Source organism: Sorex fumeus, unplaced genomic scaffold (genome assembly GCF_029834395.1).
Source record: "Sorex fumeus unplaced genomic scaffold, SorFum_2.1 ptg000054l, whole genome shotgun sequence".
Lineage (NCBI taxonomy): Eukaryota > Metazoa > Chordata > Mammalia > Eulipotyphla > Soricidae > Sorex > Sorex fumeus.
This window is the reverse complement of record NW_026606111.1, coordinates 29,781,001-29,791,657: the sequence shown is the minus strand read 5'-3', so window position 1 is coordinate 29,791,657 and position 10,657 is coordinate 29,781,001. Positions and strand designations below refer to the sequence as shown.

Sequence of the window (10,657 nt, the reverse complement as noted above, 5' to 3'; positions counted from 1 at the left end):
TTCTTTACCCTCCTGGCAATCATTGGATTATCCTAGTGGCAGTTTTGTTATTTACAACTTCCCCAAATGCATGGGATACCTCTTGGCATGTGAGCATTTTAAGCCAAGGTTTGAACATCAGCAGAAACATTATTATTATTATTAGGAGGAGGAGAAACAACCCCACTATTTAAGGTTGTTAGGAGGTTAGAGTGGGAATTGGGGGATGCCCTAAATCCCAATCCAGCCTTTCCTCTGCATGACTCAGAGCAACAACTTTTGTCATTGAATTCAAATCTCTACCTCTCTGATGTGTTTTCAGAGCCACTACTCTGGGACAGCTGATGAAACATTCACTGCCTGGGAGGTGGGAGGTGGCTGATCTCACTGTGACCTCTGATTTCCTGTCATCCTGGCAGGCACTAGTCAGAAAAGAGCAGCCAGCCCTTGGGCTTTTTGTAACCTGACCTTCCCACCCTCTAATTCCGTGGCCAGGAATTCCTTTCTGCAGGCTCTGCATCTTCCACAAACTTATCTTACTTCTTTTCTTCTAATTTTTGTGTGTGTTTGTTTGGTTTTTATTTTTGGTGAGAGGCACACCCCGTGATGCTCAGGATTTGTTCCTGACTCTGCTCTCGGGATTTACTCCTGGCAGTGCTCAGGGGATCGTATGGGATACTGGAGATCCAACCCTGATTGCTGCCACAGAAGCAAGCACCCTACCAGCTGTACTATCTCTGGGACCCCGTACTCTCTTTTTCTTATACTCTTCACTCCTCCTCAAGCAAATCATAAAACACCCAAACAACACAGCCTTGCTCTAGTCTCCCCAACTTGTGGGATTGGGGCCCCTGGGGGTAGGAAAAACAGATGGGTTGGTCATACCTTTTGTATAGCAGCCCTCCTATTTATAAGAGGAAGGAGGCCCAGGAGAATGGGGCCTAGTCAGTCATCCAGTAAGCTCCGTTTCCTAGGGAACAAACCCAGCGTTTTTCTGGTTCCCATCCTCCCTGGGCTCTGGCTTTGTTTGTGGGCTGGCTTGATCAATGCACTTAGCCCACCATTTGGAACTCTTTAATTTTTCAGACAATTGACTTTGGACTTGCAGAGAACACTGCAGCATGGAAGGAGTCAGGGCTGTATTTCAAACCTGTTATTACTTTGTGCAAAGCTGCCCAGCTTGCCCTTCACCCTCCACCAGAGAGTCATAGCGCCAGGAGAGCAGTGGAGACATGGGAATGCCACTTTCCCTGCACCCATTCTTTGTCCTTGAAAAAATAAGACTCAAAAGACCCACACAAATGCTTCTTAGCAAGTGGATTCTGCAAGTGGGTGCCAATTTTATCATCAGTTCATATAGGCTAGAGAAAGACTTAGGATTCCCATTACAAAACTTGCATTAACTAGGTCCCAGATGTGAACTGAAGTGGATAAAGCCCTTTGAATGCAGCAGAAGGACTGGAAGGGCTACCCCTGGACAGGGCACTGGGCCAGGCAAGGTGCCAGAGGCTCTAAGATAAATTTAGAGCAAGTTCCTGCCCTCAAGTAGCTGGCTCTTCTCTTTGAAGCAGACGGCATGGCAGGCTCTACAGCAGTGGTATAAATAAATAGAGGGAGAATAATTCCAGTGGAGGAAAATGAGCAAGGACTTCAAGAGGGGGTTTATATTAGTTAGACTTAAGGGATGGACTTGTTTTTCCTTCCTACAGATAGAAGTAACAGCACAGGAGAGGGAAAGAAATAGGAAGGTCAGGCCTAAAGAGGGATAAGTTTTGGGAACACTAATACTTAGACTGGGCATGAGGAAGGAAGATGAAGTAAAAGATAAGGCCCAGACAGATCTGGAGTGAGAGTGAGTTGACTTGAACACAAAGCTGCAGATTGGAGTTCAGGTAATAAGTCACTTTATTTTCTCGCGGTGCCACCAAGACCTCCTGGTTACAGTAGGTGACTCAGAGGCATGAGGGGGCAAAGTCCCTGAGGGTCAGCCCTCTCCTCTGCCTTTTGTATACCATCTTTCATGTATGGTCTTTCTTTTAAAGATGGCCTAAGAAAAACAGAAACTCACTGGCCTGTGCTGAAGAGTGATTTATTAAGCCAGTCAGTCAACCAGCAACATTTTATTAACTGCCTCCCACTACCTAGCCCTAGCCCTGTGCATGATCCTACTGGAAGCCCATTGAGCATTAAGAATCTAGCTAGAGGCAAGGTAGCAAGAACACTGGGTCAGTGGGTTGTCATCCTGTTCCAACCCCCCACCAGTTATTTGACCTTGGGCAGGTCTCCTGGCTTCCCTGGGTCCAATTTCTCTCCTAGGAAGTACAGAGTTTAGCTGGCTGGTCAGTCCCATAGAGACGTTCTAGGGCTGTGGAAACTAGTGCCATCATCCAGAGCTTATATAGGTGTCAACAGAGTGGGCGGGAGTGGGATGTGGGATGGGGAGGAAGCAGCCTGTTAGGAGGCCACGGCAAGGATGTTTGTGAGGCATCTTAAAGGTCTGATTTGGGGACTGGAGTGATAGCACAGTGGGTAGGGTGTTTGCCTTGTATGTAGCCGACCCAGGTTCGATTCCCAGCATCCCATATGATCCCCTGAGCACCGCCAGGAGTCATTCCTGAGTGCAAAGCCAGGAGTAACCCCTGAGCATCGCCGGGTGTGACCCAAAAAGAAAAAAAAAATAGTCTGATTCAGTCTTTTGCTTGTTCACCAGAGATTTTAACTCTCAGCTTCAGCAGTATGCTTAGCATTGGAAATATAGGACTGACCAAAACAAAGACCTTCCCCTCAGATGCCTTATCTAGGGAGCAGCAAAAGAAATGGGAGCACAGGTGTTAGACCTGGGGCTTTTGCTCAAAACTCATGCCACAGGGTAATTGTGGGTATATGGAAGTATATGAAATGCTAGGAAAAAGAAAGCAAAGAGAAAGCAAAAGTGGTTTGGAGAAAATCTCAGGAACATTCTGCATAAAACCATTTCATGCTTTCCTCCAGGAGAGAAAGCACATTTTTCATCCAAACCACACAACAAGCCTAGCCCCCAAATATCCGATTGACTAAGAAGCTTTGACACTACAGAGGGACTGTCATTCAGGTTCCCCGTTCTCTGTGACTGCGTGTCTCTTGTAGGTGAAGCAGTCACAAATGCCATCTATGATTTTCTTGAACAGCAAGGCTATTTGGTCTTCTCAGCAATTAATTTGTGATATGCAATGATGCTTTCATGGCCACCTACGCGGCTAGTCCCTTAAATCTTTTCCCAGACCAGCTGGCTCCCTTTCTCTCCCCCTCTTTTCCCCTCCTTTACCCCAAGTTATTGGAGTGGATCCAGAAGTAGATTCTGAGAGCTCCAAGATTTTCCTTATTTACTCTCCAGTAATTACATGTCACAGGTTGTCTTCCCTATTAGCATCTGAGGCTGAGCAATTAGTCTCCCATTGTCTTTGCAGGAAATGACATCTGTGTGACTTTTGGTGAAGACAACCATTGGACACTCCAGTTAAAATAATTTGGAAAGTGTTCAGCATTTCCTCTGCCTGGTCAATTAAACTGATTTACAGAACTTCGGGAAATGTGCAAAATGAACAGCAATCTTCAGAAGTACCACCGGGCCAGTTCCTGAACAAAACGTGACTGAACTGTTATTCCCTCACTGCACTGACTTAACTGGACTTTCCTGTGGTCTGAGGCCTGTGGTTCACCATTCTGTTCCTTTTCTCAGGTTTGACTAGGGCTGATGAGTCAGGGTGCTTTGTAATGCAGATCATGGAAAAGCCAACTCAGGGAGGTCTGAATTAGAGCTGTCTTGGCAGTCCTTCTGCAGGCTTCAGGGCTGGATGAATGCAATATCCTCCACTCTGCTTCTCTGTGTTCTTTTCTGCCTTGGCCCGCCTCTCTGAGCTCCATCTTTCAGCTGGACAAAATAGCTATGGAAATTCAAGTAAACCCCATATCACACAACATTTGGGAGGCATTCTTTCCCTATTGCTGGCCCGACTTGGTCACGGACCTATCCTTAAGCCAGTTGCTGGCAAGAGGCCTGGGTTTCCTTTAGATCAGTTCCATCTCAAATCTCTGTGTGCGCACATCACATGGGGATCTTGTGAAACGTTTTGTTTCGGTGAATTTGAGATGTCACCTGGAGGTTGACATTTCTCCAAAGCATCCCGGTAATGCTGTTGTTGCTGCCTGGCTAAGGGAGAGCTCTGGCACTTGCCTCTTATGGACAGAGTGGGGGTGAGGGTAATGGTCCCATGCAGAACTGTCCTAGAGAGACTAGAATTCCCAGTGTGCAATGAGAATGTTCTGAGGAGTCACACAGTGGTTAGGGATTAGAAACAAAACACCCACATGATGTAAGAGCACCTATAAACACCTTATTATGAATGTTGACGTCATAATTCTTGAGACAAACGATGGCGCAGTAATGCTACCTTTTCATTCTTACTCAGTTATTTTTGTTTCTGCTAGGTAGCTCGTTTGACTCAATGGGCATAAATGCAAATGAAATGGATTCAAATCGCCCTATGTACAAAATATGTGTGCCAGGTCCACCTTTGTTCTCTGAGTCGATTTCTCCTCAGTCTTAGTCACCGAGGAGGGAAAGAACCCCCACCCCCAATAGTGTCTTGAGTCACTTGACATAATGTGGGGCATGAAGAATGCTGCCAGGGGAGAGTTCTGCCAAAGCACATGGTCACAATGCCCTGATGTATGGCTTCCAGAGGAGAACATCATTATGTTCTCTTTGTTGGAAAAGAAGTACTATTCTTTTGTTTTCTTGTTTACCTTGCCAGAAGGGCTGACACAGAAGGCCTGATTGCAACTGTTTAGGAAAGATCGAGAAGGGCACTCTGTGAACCACACAGTGGGCCTCCATGGGAAGTAGGAGGCTGGCTGTTGCGGAGGCATCTGAGAGGCCGTATTGGTGGGGTGTGGACTACTCAGAAAGCTTGTCAGAGGGAAGACAGGCTTTCTTCATCTGATTGACTGCCTGCCCTATAACCAGGGGCCTCCCTCGGCTTCCGGGGTCCACAATGAAAACCAGGGCAGCTGGTAACTGTCTCCTTTTACCAGGGTCATGCTGGAGCCCTACTTAGGGAATCACCTGCTTGATCTGCCTGGCTGGGCAGGCTGGAGGGGAGTCAAAGCCACTGGGCACTGGCTAGGAAAAACTGCCTCACTGGAAGCCAAACATGCAGGCAGGAATCACACAAGAGTCCTTTCAGGTGCCCTGTGGGCAGATGAAATGCTTGAACTGCAGTGTCTGTTCCAAGAAATCTGTCTAGCCTCGACAGTCTCCATAGAGGAGAAATAAAAAGAAGGGAATGTTCTGGAGCTGAAGAGATTGTACAGAGGTTAAGGGGCTTGCCTTGCATGCGGCAAGCAACAATATAAAACGTATGCTTTTTAATTCTCACAACTACCCGGTAAAGTTAGGGCAATCATCCCTATTTTTAGGTAATAAAGTAAAATTAAAAAACTAAAGATGAAGGTCTCAAAGCAGTCTGGTGACAGTATTAGGGAAATAAATAGGAAAGATCATTGAATGGAGTAGAAGGAGATTGTGGGTTTCCATTTTCTTATATACTGCATTCTCATCAGTTATTGTAAAGGGTTAAAAGTTCAAATAAAGTATAAGTACTGGTTTTGGTTGATTTCATTGTCCAGATTTTGTTGTTCCTTGTAAGTGCTGAGTGGTTTTGTAAATCAGATTCATCTTCCTGTGAAAACCAGTACATTGGAATCTGGCCAAGAGAGTTTAGTCCATTGATGGGTGCCCCAGACAGGGAATGTCATTTCCACAAAGGAAGCACAATGTCTCTGTATTAAATTACTTCATTTTAATGATGAATTTCTGCTTTTGTTGTGCTGTTGTTTTTCAGGACCAGTCCAGCATCTGTATTAGAAGACATGTGGTGTATATAAAGTTTGTGATCGTTGGGGGAAATTTTGGTAAGTGTCACTGCTTTTGTTTCTAAAATCTTCTGCTTATTGCCCTGATCTTTTCATTTTTTAAATCTGCACTAAACCTAGACTGAAAGAAATTCTATACTTAAGTGTGCCGTTCAGTTGCTATTTTCTGACAATTTTTTCTTGTTATTGCTGATGCTGCTAAACAATATGGATTCTTCTAAGATTTATGAGAAGGCTAGTTTTAATAAAGCTCTGAACACAGAGTAAGGAATACCCTCGATGGTTTAGCTTACATCCAGGCTGCCCATGGAGTACAAGAGTAATAAACTCGTAAACTAAACAAATAAGTCACCAAAGCAGAGGGATTCTTGTGGCCTGTATGGTGAAATTAAAGCAAAACAGGCTGGTAGATACCCCGGGGGAAATGGAAAGTTAAAGGGAGTTAAGAACGCTGCATCCTCAGGAACTCACTCCAAAGTAGCAAATGGGGGTGAGAGACAGAGCATTCAATTCAGCACCTACCCAAAAGTCCATGCTGGCGGACATGAAAAGGACCTGTACTGTACTGTACTGTACTATACTGTACTGTCCTGTACTGTACAGTCCTCCTGTTGTTCATCGATTTGCTCGAGTGGGCCCAGTAACATCTCCATTGTGAGACTTTTTGTTACTGTGTTTGGCATATCAGATACATCACAGGGATCCTGCCAGGCTTTGCCGTGCGAGTGAGATACTCTCAGTAGCTTGCTGGGCTCTCTGAGAGGGGTGGAAGAATCAAACCCGGGTCGCCCCGGTCGGCCGCGTGCAAGGCAAACGCCCTACCCACTGTGCTATTGCTCCAGCCTTGGAGAATCAGGAGGCCTGAGTTAAAATTCAGGTTCTGTGCTTGCTCGAAGTTAAGTTTACCTCCTTTACCTCGTCTATTAAGTAAGGCTTATACCTTCAAGGGTGATTGTGAAAATGAAATGAACTAGGTTGTACTGGGGCCTGGTAGTGCTCAATGAAGCAGTTACTTCTGGTAATGAAACAACCTTGTCTTGGAAACAGGTATTTTCCAATCAAGTAAAGGCTCCAAAAAATGTGTTTTGCTTTGACCAGGAGGTCACACCCGTTTGCTATCATCGTGGCCAGTCCAATCCCTAGCTCACAGTGGAACGCCCCCACCCCAACTCCCCACACCAGATAGGCCGCCTTCCTTGCCCTGGAGACCCATCCTGGACAGGTTGCTAATTTAACTTCCTTTCTGCCACCTCTGTAGTTGAATGCCCTCATACCACTGGAGTTTTGTTCAGTGTTGGAGCTGATGCTATTTTAAACCAACATAACCAGAAGGAAGAGAAGGGTGGAGACTAGATTGTGCCCTTAATTTGGGGCCTTGAGGCTTGGGCCTTAATTACCTCATTTAGGCTTTCATTTCCAAACCTTTTCATTTTTAATTTTTTTGATGAGTGCTTATTATGTAACCTTCACAGAGATCCCGGCATTGTGCTGAAATGTTTGAGCTTGGGTGGAAAGAATTCAGGTCTTCTTTAGTGAGGCCTTTTATCTGTGATTGGAGAAAGGCCTTCCTGTCTTTGCTAATGGGGCTGGCATTTCAGGTCAGACATGACCACAGGGGGAAACACCCGATCCATGAAATCAAAGAAATGAGCATGGCCTCTGGGGGTATCTGGCCCAGTCTTCCCCTGGCCAGAAGAAAACGGAAAGGTTCATCGACAGCAACTCGGACAGGGGAATCTGGATTCTCTCAGATGAGGCACTTGCTACTGCACAAGCAGCTTGCTCCAATTGGAAAAAAACAATTAGAACCCCCAGGAAAATTTTAGTGAATGATCGAATTGTTCCAGACATTGATTATGGTTGGCCAGAGCAATAGAACAGTGGGGAGGGCACTTGCCTTGCAAAAAGCCAACTTGGGTTTGGTCCCTGGCATCCCATATGTCCCTTGAGCCCCACCAAGAGTGACACCCTGAGCAGAGAACTTACTCTGGAGTAAGCCCTGAGCACCACAGGGGGCATGGCCCCCAAAAAACAAAAACACAAAAACCAAAATTGATACAGTGTTACTCATATAACTGTATGCTTTTACAGAAACGCACAGAACTATCTGCTCAAAAGGTTGAATTTTATTATATATTCATTACACCTTAGTTTTTTTCATGGACAAAAGAGCAGGCATTTAAACCAATGAATGTGTAACTCAGATTATTCCAAAGAAAGAGGGAAGAACAGGGCGGAGGGGAATACTTCCTGGCTCTTCACTGAGCTGTAGTAAGTATCTGATTTAGGCTTGGGCATGGGCCCTTCTTCCCCTTCTTCCCATAGTCTCAGGTCCTGCACCGCCTGGCATACAGAATGCCTGCTCATTTGTGCTCCTTTATTGAGTCAGTCCCTGTCCTCAGTCTCTTTCTAAAAGGTCAACGACAAGTCCACTCACTGTCCCATACGCCTGCCAGCCAAGTAGGAAAAGACTCTCCGCACTGTCTCCCAGTCTTTGGTTCCTTGTCATGATGCGATTTTTCGCTCCCTTCCCAGTCATCTGCTCTACCATGACCTTCCAGCATGAAGCTAGAAATGCAGCCCTTAAGGTGGTCTGACTAGAGGAGTATAGGAGACTGCCACTTCTGTACATCACCGCAGCAGACCCCAACCAACCCTACCCTCTGCTTTCATGCTCAGAACTGAGACCCTGATGATGGTCTCATCAGCACACAGAACTGTCCCCCACCCAGACACATGGGGTAATTCATGCTAGACGTGGGCAGTACTGAAGTAGCAAAAGCCAACATAGAATTTAAAATTTTGTTTTGCGTTCTTTGTTTTTGTGGTGCTTGGGGCCAGGATCTAGCACAAAGGAGGCATCCACTCTGCTGCTGAGTTCTCATGTCCCCAGACCCTAAAATTTTGAAAATGTCAGTATGGGGCCTTAGAGATAGTATAGGAGATAAGGCACTTATCTTGCATGTGGCTGACCCTAGTTGGTCCCCAGCACTGCATCCGATCCCCAAAGCACCACCTAGAGATCTCTCCTGAGCATAGAGTCAGAACTATCCCCTGACACCATGAAAAGTGGCAAAGAAGGAAGGAGAGAGGGAAGGAGGGAGGGAGGGAGGGAGGGAGGGAGGGAGGGAGGAGGGAGGGTGAGGGAGGAGGAAGGAAGGAAGGGAAGGAAGGGAAGGAAGGAAGGAAGGAAGGAAGGAAGGAAGGAAGGAAGGAAGGAAGGAAGGAAGGTGGGAGGGTGAGGGAGAAGGGAGGAGGGAGAAAGAAAGGAAGGAGGGAGGGTGAGGGAGAAGGAAGGAAGGAAGGAAGGAAGGAAGGAAGGAAGGAAGGAAGGAAGGAAGGAAGGAAGGAAAAGCTTTAAATGCCTTGGGCCAAGGAGATACTTCAAGTAGATCAGAGTCTAGCATGTCCCTGAACTAGACTTCCATTACATTGAACTTGAGAATGCCTGAGTTCACGCCCAGGTCTGGCAAGACCGCACTGCTCCCTGTCTGCATCAGTGCCAGGTGGATTCGCAGCCAGGGTAGTGCTGCACACCCAGGCTGGCCAGATTGGGATGGCTCCTATAAAAATTTAAGTGTCTGGGAGTGCCACAGATGAACTGCCTGCTTTCCTTGCTGTGGTGGACACTGGTTCAATCTCCTGCACCACGTAGAGTTCCCAGAGCCTCGCCAGAAGTGATCCTTGAGCACAGAGCTAGGAATAAACCCTTAAAACTACTGAGGGTAGCCCAGGAACCCTCCTTCTCCCCGCCCACCCCCTCCCTTACCCCCCAATTTCAATTTGTCTAAAGTCTTTGTTATTTTAAAATTTTATATTTTTACGAGTTTTGACATTTGGTTATATATAAGTATCTGTGATTAGAAAATCCTAAAGAAGTTTGTTCAGAAAATCCCAAAACACTTATGAAGACCATCTTGTATCCTGACCCCTGACTCTGATCAAAAAACTCCCCTAAGGCATGCAAACAGGCAGCTGGGGTCTCAGGGCTTAGACTGAAAGACTTTCTGACCAAATTTAAGAAAGGCTGTTCACATAGGTTATCAGGCAGTTGCAGGAAGGAGGTGATCTCAGATTGGACATCTGAACCTCGGCTTTTTAAAATCTGGGGGCTGGAGAGATAGCACAGTAGGTAGGGCGTTTGCCTTTCACGCAGCTGACCCGGGTTCGATTCCCAGCATCCTATTTGGTCTCCTGAGTACTGCCAGGAGTAACTCCTAAGTGCAGAGCCAGGAATAACCCCTGTGCATCGCTGGGTGTGACCCAAAAAGCAAATAAATAAATAAATAAAATCTGTTTACCTTCCAGTGACCTCAGAAATGAAATGGTCTTTCAGTTGGGCTAGTCCTTCCTCTTGACAGGATAGTGCTTCTGGTGTGACGACAATGGGCGCAGGGAGGAAAGGGCTCTCCTGCGATCACTGAGACTAGGTGTCGTGGGACACGGGCTGGACTGTTTATTGGCATAAATTTCCAAGTGACACCACCAGCTCAGTTAAACGTAAGCTGTGGAGAAGTTTTGTAGCCCAATATGGCTACATCTGTTGTCAGGAGATTAAAGCAGCATATGTCAGGCTCGAGATAGGACCATCCACTTGAGAAGACTTTAATTATAGGGCCTATTTTGGGAGGGGAGCTGTGCTTTTGGTGAGGTATATTTTGATATTCGTTAACCCAGCTTCATGGCCAGTAATATCTTCCCAGAAAGGGTGTGGTGTGTGCTTGTGGACATAAATATTTCCTTACTGAAGGCTTTAGTATAATAG

At 46.2% G+C, this 10,657-nt stretch overlaps 1 protein-coding gene across 1 annotated transcript in view; it reads left to right on the top strand.

The window, feature by feature from the left end:
• Positions 1–5,861: 5,861 nt before the first annotated feature.
• Positions 5,862–10,657, top strand: part of FYN (FYN proto-oncogene, Src family tyrosine kinase) — a 121,614-nt gene continuing 116,818 nt past the window's right edge. The window contains exon 1 of the mRNA XM_056125010.1: positions 5,862–5,931. The gene's annotated coding sequence lies outside the window, so the exon portion shown is untranslated. The remainder of the gene's footprint in view (positions 5,932–10,657) is intronic.